Source organism: Otolemur garnettii, unplaced genomic scaffold, assembly GCF_000181295.1.
Source record: "Otolemur garnettii isolate 467f Iridium unplaced genomic scaffold, OtoGar3 scaffold00138, whole genome shotgun sequence".
NCBI lineage: Eukaryota > Metazoa > Chordata > Mammalia > Primates > Galagidae > Otolemur > Otolemur garnettii.
In genome coordinates, this window is record NW_003852533.1 from 513,545 (window position 1) to 523,215 (window position 9,671).

Below are 9,671 nucleotides of genomic sequence, written 5' to 3' on the forward strand. Positions count from 1 at the left end.
TTGGATAACTTGTCATTTACTACTTATACTAAACAGTGTGTAGAGTCTGCAAACACAGGTGTGCGCACACCATCCGATCTCATGATACCCTTTTTATTGCCAAAATTTGTTTTATCACAGATGGAATATCAGCAACCAAATCACACACTATGTAATTTATGCAACTTATTAAATAAAGTAATGGGATATTGTTTGTCTTTGAGAGTGTGGCATAGTCTTGGAGTTTTAAATAAGTTTCTGTGGCTAAAGACTTACTGGGCATTTCCTGACCATCTTAGTCATAAAGCTGCTCTTATGCATTTCACATTGTATTGGTTTATTTAAAGTGATTCTTTCTATAACAGTTGTTTCTATTTATGCCATTTCCTCAAACCAAAAATCTCTTAGATCTCTAGGAGAGAGACTTTAAAAGATTACTCTAACTGCTGAATGGGAAATGAACCAGGACATTAGTTTGGGAGCAGAAAAAGCAGTCAGAAAACTCCACAGCTCAAGGTTTGGAGAGAGACAGCAAGGGCAGTACAGTTTAATATATTTCTATTGAACCCAATAACGAACCTTTAAAAACCTGGATATGTGGGTTGATGGAGACGCGTCAAGAATGGTTCCAATGCTCCAGACTTCAAAACTTCGGCCAATAGTGGGATAATTTCCACGTGTACAAAGATGAAAAGAACAGTTCGGGAGATGGGTAGTTCATCTGTACATGAATCAGTTTAAGATGCCTGTAGGAAACGCTGGTGAAAACAGCAAACATTTGGTTATGAAGTGAAGAGCATAATGTTGGACATAAAATCTTGGAACCACTGAGGAAAGGAGCACTTCAGATGAGATTTAAAGATAATACAGTCCTTTATTAGATCGATCGACCGGCTGCCCCGAGCTTATAAGACTACCGAGAGCAGCAGCAGGTTAAGCGGTTGAGGGTATTTAAGGGATATAGGTACAGGGGGGGCTTGAGCCCATGGCGTCTGGACGCCTCCGGTGTTAACCAAGCAAAGCAAGCTGGTTTACAGAAGCGAAGATGAGCGGTTTTGCAAGCAAAGTATTTCATAGAAATGGAGCTCGGTGGTTCCTGCGGTTGAGTTCACACAGCCCAGGTGGCTTCAGGTGCTCAGTGAAAGTTTCCACTGGAGGCCTAACTTGGTGGTGGGCAAAAAGGGGGGGTCCTAAGATGGAGGCACCATTGTCCTGACTTTCAGCAAGTTTTAGCCTAACAGTAGAACTTAGCACAGAGGTCTCAGTTGAAGAAATCTGGGAGCTGCTAGCACATGGATTGTGTTGTAAGCTGTGTGAAGTAACCAAAGAAAAGAGAACAGAGGGGAAAATAAAAAGAAGGGAAAAGAAAACCCCCCAACCCCGCCAACGAAAAAAAAAAAAAAGAACAAAAGTCCCTAAAGGAACAAAGAGAACGCTCTGGAAGAGAGGAAGGACACTGGGACCAGAGAAGAGAACATGTCAAAGAAGAGTGGCTGACAACATTACATTCTACTAAGTCTCCAAACATAAATACAGAAATAAAAAGAAACGTCCTCCCCTCTGCACTATGGCATTAACCTTAGCAAGAGAACAGTGAGCTGCAGGGACAAGCGTGTGCAGAAGATGAAGAAGTGTTTGCAAGACTCTTTGCAGAAGCTGGGTTGCGGAAAGTGCGGAGAAGTAAGAGGGAACTCTATTAATCAGGATGATTCATGCCGGCTGCCTCGATAGACAGTCCCGAGGGCGGGTATAATAAATGTCTGCGCCTTGTTCATGCGGTGTTTAATGATGCGCTCCGACCCCCGTCTTGTAGTCCTGTATTCTGCCATCTGGAAAGTGTGGCCTCTAAGTTCACCGGGCAGAGAAAGGGGCTGTGGAGAAAGTGCGAAGCTCTTGGTGGGAGGAGTCCCTTTCGCCTGCCCTGTGGGCCAGAGCTAGTCTCCTGACCAGGGAGGTAGGAATTTTAAGAGCATACCTGGAATCCTGGGTTCAAGAGCACTGCTCTCACCACAAAAACTGAAGCAGGATGTGAGGTCAACACTTGTTTTTGTTGGTTGATTGTGTTATTCTCCCCCCCCCCCCCCCCGCACATTTGTTATCTGATGGCAATAATTGGGGCAGGGAGAGGAGAGAGAGAGAGAGAGGATTGTAGAAACATCAGAGGAAGAAATCTCAGAAGGCAAATTTCATGAGAAGTCAAAAGGGGATGGGGTGGAAAACACAGGATTGGCGACTGATAATTTCTCTGCTGAATCACTGCCCTGAAAGGAAACAGTGGACAGCGGCTGAGAGGTATTTATAGGTGTGGAGGTGGAAGGAGGAGGGCGAGCTCTTGGCTCTTCTGATGACTCCTGTTTACTCTGCAGTGAGAAGCAGGGCGATGAGCCGCAGGTGGAGGGGCCAGGGCAGGATGGAGTGCGGCCCAGGACACGGAGGACCCAGGTAAAGGCATAAAGGAGTCCTCCAGAGTGCGGAAACGTTTCACTGGGCAACAAGCCACAATCTTCAGTCCTGCAACCCCTCGGAAATATTTCATACCACCCCAACAGGCCACAGGCCTGCTCAGGTTCCTCGATTTCACACTCACTTTTTCCTCTGCCTGGACTGTTCTCCCTGCCCCCCGCGCCCCCCAATCTGTCTTGCACGGTGCTGTGCACCGTTCAGCAACCAGCTCCCGCAGGGCCTTCAGGAAACCTTTCCTGTTCTTCCAGGGAGTTAGGCCCTCACCCTCCCTCCTCAGTCACCCACATCTCCCCACCCGACCCCGAGTTTCCTGTCACCTTTGCTCAGACCTAGCCCAGAGCACTGCACAGAAAGTGGCTTTGGACCAGCTACAGGCATTCAGCATGATTTAAACTATATTAGAGCTTGTGAGTGAAGTTTGTCACTCTGAAGACATGCTAGAAATCTAAAAATACCATTCAAAATAGCAAAACAACATGCACGCCAGCTCGCGTTTACTAAGGAAACTTTGTAAACTAATTAAAACACCTTTTCTGTTACAATAGGAACAAATGCCTGCAGCTGCCTCACCTGCTTTCCCCGACTCATTTCGCTCCTTCTGCGCTGTGTAAACGCCCTCTACCAAACAGACACCGGCTTTGCAGAAGGTATTTTTGAACAATCAAAATGTGAAAGCGCAACTTTGTTAAGGCGTGCCATCTGTGTGGGGTTTGGAGCCCCATGTTTTAGCTTCCCGGAGAGGCAAACCCCCACCCCCACCCCCACTCCCGGAGCAATTCATTAAAACTCCACTCCAAGAGAAGGGGAGCAGAGAGTCACAGCCTTAGAATGTGAAAACATCGCTGCTTCTGGTCTGTTTTCTAGACTCAAACCTCCCAATTAATTTAGGGAGTTTCTACCACTTTGAATAAGTCTTCTACAGTTCCAATTTAACAACTCAATGCCTGGCCAGCCTACACTGATACAGCTATGTCTTCTACACCATTACACAAATGCAATTAAAATTGCTTCTATTTGGGTAACAAAATATTGCAATATTGTTCAAAATCAAACCAAAATCCAGAGTTCCGAAGTTACCACCACTATGTGCACATTTGCACGGCATTAGGAAGAGTAGAGTAAGCAGAGGCGGTTTCCATGAAGCTCTCAGATACGTTTGTCCAGGGTTAAAACTTTAGAACATAGTTATTAATCCCTAATTAAATTGCAAAGTTAATGTCACCCCCCAAATTGAGGAGGGCTCTTTTTCATGGGAAATGCTGAAATAAAACTGGGATACAGTGAAAAGTGGACTGGTCACAAAAGTGAGAGCCTCAGGTTTCAGTCTGCAATTCTGCCACTGACCAGCTGCAGCACAGAATGTCTTGAGTCTCAGTTTCTTCATGTGTGAAATGAGGGCATGGCTTCCCCGAATTTCCAAGATCAACTTCAGCCCTGTAATCAGAAGAAATGCAAAGGCTCCCTGGAAAATTATGTATGTCTCATTGTGATAGCTGCGTTCCTTTCCTACGACCTGGTTCTGCAAGACCCAACGGGTGTCCCGGCATCACTGAATAAGCAGCTGAATGCCTGTGAGTGAGCAGGTGTAGGACGAAGAACAGAACACACGAGACTAGGAGGGGGAAACCAGGTGCTGGGTGATTGGAAAGAAGAGGGGGAAAGAAAAAATTTAATATTATGTATTTTTATTTGATATGCTTGCCTGCCGCTAACTCATCTACTACTTATTTTTCTTTCTGGTACTGCTGTCTCCTAAACCAGTAGAGAAAGGAATTAGTTATTAGAGTTGCTGTTTAGGTTAGTATTGGACTCAGCTACTGACATCAGAAGTATCAGAACAACAGTGGCTTGAGAAAAAGGATGAGCTCTCATTCCATGAAATCGAGGCAGTTCAGAGCTGATGGCATGAATCTACGACTGCTGGAAACACAGGCTCCCTCCCTCCCTCTGTCCTTTGTTCTCTCATTCTGTAAAAAAAAAAAAAAAAATCTACCAGAAGGACTGGTCCAAATCAAGCATTTCTGCATTTCAGGGCTCAGAGAATAAAAACAAAGAAAGTCTTGCCCACCTTTGAGGACACATTTCAGAAATTGTACACACCACTTCCTCTTACAGGTAAGAACATAGTCACCCGGCCACGTAAAGACACAGAAGACACTGGAAAGTTTAGTCCTTTCCTGAGACGATGTTATTAGCAGCCAATGGTAATGGATTTAGGGATCCATTGCTTTGGAAGAATAGAATATTGAGGGGCACTATCTCCCACTGGACTTCTGGCCTGCGAACAGAATCTTGTTCTGAGTTTCAGAGGAAAACCATGAGGCAGCTTTTAGGAACGCCCAGCTTCCACTTTCTGTATCTTTCTTAATCTTGTAGCAATTATTTGCTTCACCCCAAGCTTTCCTAACCTGGTTGACACTAGCCAAGTAAACTCTTTAATTTTAATTTATTCAATATTCACTGTGATACCTCACCAAAGAATATTTGCATTTTCAAGGAAAATCTCAAGGGGAAGCCAAAATGTAAGCCTAGAAAGGAAATAAATTTCTCATTAAATAAAGTCTCATTGATGACAAACCTCAATAAAGAGAAGAGATTTAGGAGACACTCTTCTCTGAGGAGCTCAGAGGACACATCACCTAATCCATCCAGCAAGAGCATCAGCCTTGACACAGCTGTTCTTATATTTGCTGTAACATTGCTTGGACCCATCCTTCCACTGGGCCACAATTTCTTTCTTCTTGTATTCCTATTAAAGAGAACAAAACCGCATGATATACAGCAGGGTTCTATTTTTATTTTAATATTATATTTAAATTTGATCTTCTAAGTCTAAAAGATCATAATTTGACATTATTGAAAACTTCCAGGTACAAGTTCACCAAAAATACAACTATCTTTCAAAACACTTCTAAATTAGACACTAATTTATGGACACTAATGTGTTCACATGCCATTAATAATATTAAGCTTTAAGTGAATAATAACTATGCTAATTAAAAGCGACAATAATGACCCAGATGACATCTATTACCATAAGACATTCCAATTTATGGAAGAAATCCAGCCCCTAATGTGCCCCATTGTGTCCAGCCATTAGAGCACAGGGATTACCTTTCATCCCATATTGCGAGTTACTTACCATTCACTCAATTCACTTTATAGTCACTGTGGTCTACTGAGTGAATTCCAGATTCTAAATTTAAGTAGCTAAAGAGAATGACAGCACTTTCTGTCGATAGAGGGCTGCATTTTAAAACAAAGTAGATGTCTTGAAAATTGTACTATAGCATCTGGAAGGTGTTATTTCTTATACATGGTATATTTTCATCCTAAACTAAAAGGCTGGAAAATCTTAAGATCCATTTAAAGATATCATAGTTCTGCTTAGGAGCTGGAAATAACTAGGATGAGGTTCCACAACCACCTCGTTTGCCAATATGCACGTCGTCCCTCGGTAAGCATTTGTTCAAGTTCCCAAGGCAACTCAATTTAGACTTGTTCAGAGGAAAAAAAAATGATACGTAAAATGAGGAAAAGGGTGAGAAAGGGGCATGTTGATTTTTAAACATTATTTCTTATAAAGAAGAGAACATAGTAGAAGGAAGGATACTGTGTATAGTGTCCCACAAGCTACGGTGCTGCACAACTTTTAGCATGCAGGAGAATGTCAGAGAAGATTCTACAAGTGCAAATTACTAGAGTTCCATCTTATGAATCCATTGTGAAGTGCAAGAATCCTTTTTTTAATTACAAGAAGCCCAGGTGACTCTTGCAGACGTTGTGGAAGGCAGAATAATGCCTCCCCCACCCCTGTCAGAAGCCCGTATCGTCAGCCCTGTAATCTGTGAATAGGATACCTTATCTGAAAAGGTGACTCTCCAGATGTAATGATGGCTGAACACTTCAAGATGGAGAAGTGTGTACTGGATTCTCTAGGTAAATTCAATCTAATCATTTGGATCCTTAAAGTTGAGAACTTTATTGTTTCATGCCTTAAATTTAAGTTCTTTATCCATCTTGAATCAATTTTTGTGACTGGGGAAAGGTTTGGGTCCAGTTTCAGTCTTTTACATTAAGGCATGAAACAATAAAAATCCTAAAGAATGCATAGGAAAAACACTAGAAGATATCAGGCTGGGGAAAGACCTTGTGAAGAAGACTGCCAGGGCAATTGCAACAACAACACAAATAAACAAATGGGACTTAATGAAACTGAAAACCTTCTGTACAGCTAAAGAGACAACAACCAAAGCAAATAGACAACCTACACAACGGGAAAGGATATTTGCATATTTTGAATCAGACAAACGCTTGATAACTAGGATCTACAGAGAACTCAATTTAACCTACATGCAAAAAGCCAACAATCCCATATATTAATGGGCAAGAGACATGAATAGAACCATCTCTAAAGAAGACAGAGGAATGGCTAGCAAACATATGAAAAAATGCTCATTGTCCCTAATTATTAGAGAAATGCAAGTTAAAACTACCCTGAAATATCATTTAACTCCAGCGAGAATGGCCTACATCACTAAATCTCAAAACTGCAGATGCTGGTGCAGATATGGAGAGAAAGGAACACTTACACTGCTGGTGGGACTGTAACTAATACAACCTTTTTGGAAGGAAGTATGGAGAACCCTCAAAGAACTCAAGCTAGACCTCTCATTTGATTCTGAAATCCCATTACTGGCATCTACCCAGAAAAAAACTCTTTTATCATCAGGATACTTGCACTAGACTCCATTTATCACAGCTTAATTGTAAATTTGATAATTTACAATTATCAAAATATGGAAATAGCCTAAATGCCCACCAACCCAGGAACGGATTATGAACACCATGGAATACTATTCAGCCATTAAAAAAATGGAGACTTTACAGCAGCCATCCTCAAACTATGGCCCACAGGCCACATGCAGCCTATCTATGACATTATCTGGCCCACTGGGTGTTTTTGCTGCCGCTGCCTGCCCTGCTTAGCAGCTGATTCATCCCAGGGCTGGCAGTCCAGCTCTCTAATGGTCTGAGGAAAGTGAACTGGCCCCCTGTTTAAAAAGTTTGAGGACCCCTGCTTTACAGTCTTTGTATTAACCTGGATAAAAGTGGAACACATTATTCTTAGTAAAGCATCACAAGAATGAAGAACCCGGAATCTTATGTATTTAATTTTGATATGAGGACAATTAATGACCTAGTACACAGTGGAGGGTAGGGGAAGGTGAGAGCAGAGAGAGGGAAGAAGAGAGAGAGGTGGGGGTCTCAGTGTGTGACACACCTTTTGGGAATAAGACAATTATAAGAGGGACTTTACCTAACAAATGAAATCAGTGTAAAAAAAAAAAATCTATAACTAAAAGTTGAGAACCTTTCCCAGTGGTGGCCACCTGGAGGTGTGACTACAGAAAAATGGCGAGAAATGCAACCTGTTGGCTTTGAAGATGGATGACCAGGCCCAGAAAACAAGGAATTTCAGTGCCCTCTGGAAACCAGAAAAGGCAAGAAAACAGATTTTCCCCTAGAGACCCAAGAAAGAAACATGGCCGGGCAGACACATTGATTTTAGCCCAGTGCGACCTGTGTTGGGCTTCTAGCCCAGAGAAATACATAGGTCATAAATTTGCGTTCTTTAAGCCACTGAATTTGTGGTAGTTTATTATAGCAACAACAGAAAACCAATGCACAGGTGATCTGAGAACTACACATTGAATTTCTATTAAGCATTCAACAACTGGCTCACCCTATTCCATTTTCCATCAAAAAGGTTTGCATCTCTCCTTCCCAAACGTTTTAATTTTTTTTATTTTACTTTAGGTATAAAAGCTCTGAGCTTGCTAAATGCTGTGTATTTTCCAAGTCCCAGATTGCTAATCAATAACAGCGAACACATTTTTAACCCCAATAACGCAAGCGGATTGTCTTCTCCGGCTCCAGGTCCACGCACGCGCACTGGGAAGCAGAGTGCGCCTTTACTTGAAGAGCTCTGTCTGGTTAGAGGCCATAATCAGTCCCACCACCTGCAAACCCCAAGGCTGCATAGAAAACCCCTAAATTTTGCTTGACATATACTGGCCAACATGCAAACAACATACTCCTCCCATGTGGCCAAAGAAAGCAATTTTGGTGATTCTCTGACCCAGCAGGACCTCGCATGGATGTAATGCCATGTGCCACCAACCCCGTGTGCAGTGTCTGAGGGAAGCTGCTTTCTCCCACCACATTCGAACGCTCACATTTACCAGAAACAGCCAGTGCTCACCACCATGTACACAGAATTAACTTATTTCTGAGGACACTGACCCACAGAGAACGTGGCCTCCCACAAACCTCTCTAACATCTCTGTACACCGTTAGCCCTTCACCTGTCCTCCCCTCCACCCAGCCAACGCCCCCCGGCTCAATGATCATTCCGTCAGCGCACTGTGGACAACACACGGATGCAATCTGTGACACTTGTGCTGAATATGTGAATTTGTTTTAAGAAAACTGACATATTAGGGAAACAATTTAAATATAACATAATTTTGAATTTGTTGATGCGCGATTTCATCAGCAAGCTATAAATACTTACCTTTGAAAAAAATTGACAAAGCACTTAATGAAAAGTTCCAGATTTCATTTGGTTGTTACATCTTTTAAATCATCTTTTAACCTAAAAAAAGTTCATACTTCTGAAAAATGATGCTGATTTTCTTTTGTGGAAGAGGGTCAGATGGTGAAGTTTTCTCCTAGAATGTTTCAGATTATTTCCTGGGTTTATTGGATTATTTTTTCATGGTTTAATTGAAAGTGTTTCTTTTTCCATTATACTTTTTGTAAATGGTAGTTATACCTAAAGTCTGAAGACCAGAGTAAATGTTTTTGGAGGAAACCTTCATAGATTGAAAGTATGAACTTTCCTTCCTTCCTTCCTTCCTTCCTTCCTTCTTTCCTTCCTTCCTTCCTTCGTCTCTCCCTCCCCTCCGTTTCTCCCTTCCTTTCCCTCTCTTCCTCCTTTTTTCTTTCTTTCTCTCCCTTCCTCCCTTCCTCTTTTCCTTGTTCCTCCCCTCCACTCACCCTTCCTCTCCCTCCCCCTCCTCTCTTTCTTTTCTCCCTCCTCCTCCTCCTCCTCCTTCTTCTTCTTCCTCTTCTCTCTCTCTCTCCTTCTCTCTCTCTCTCCCTGTCCCTCTCTCTCTCCCCCTTTCTCTCTCTCTCTCTCCCCCTTCTTCTTCTTTCCTTCTTTC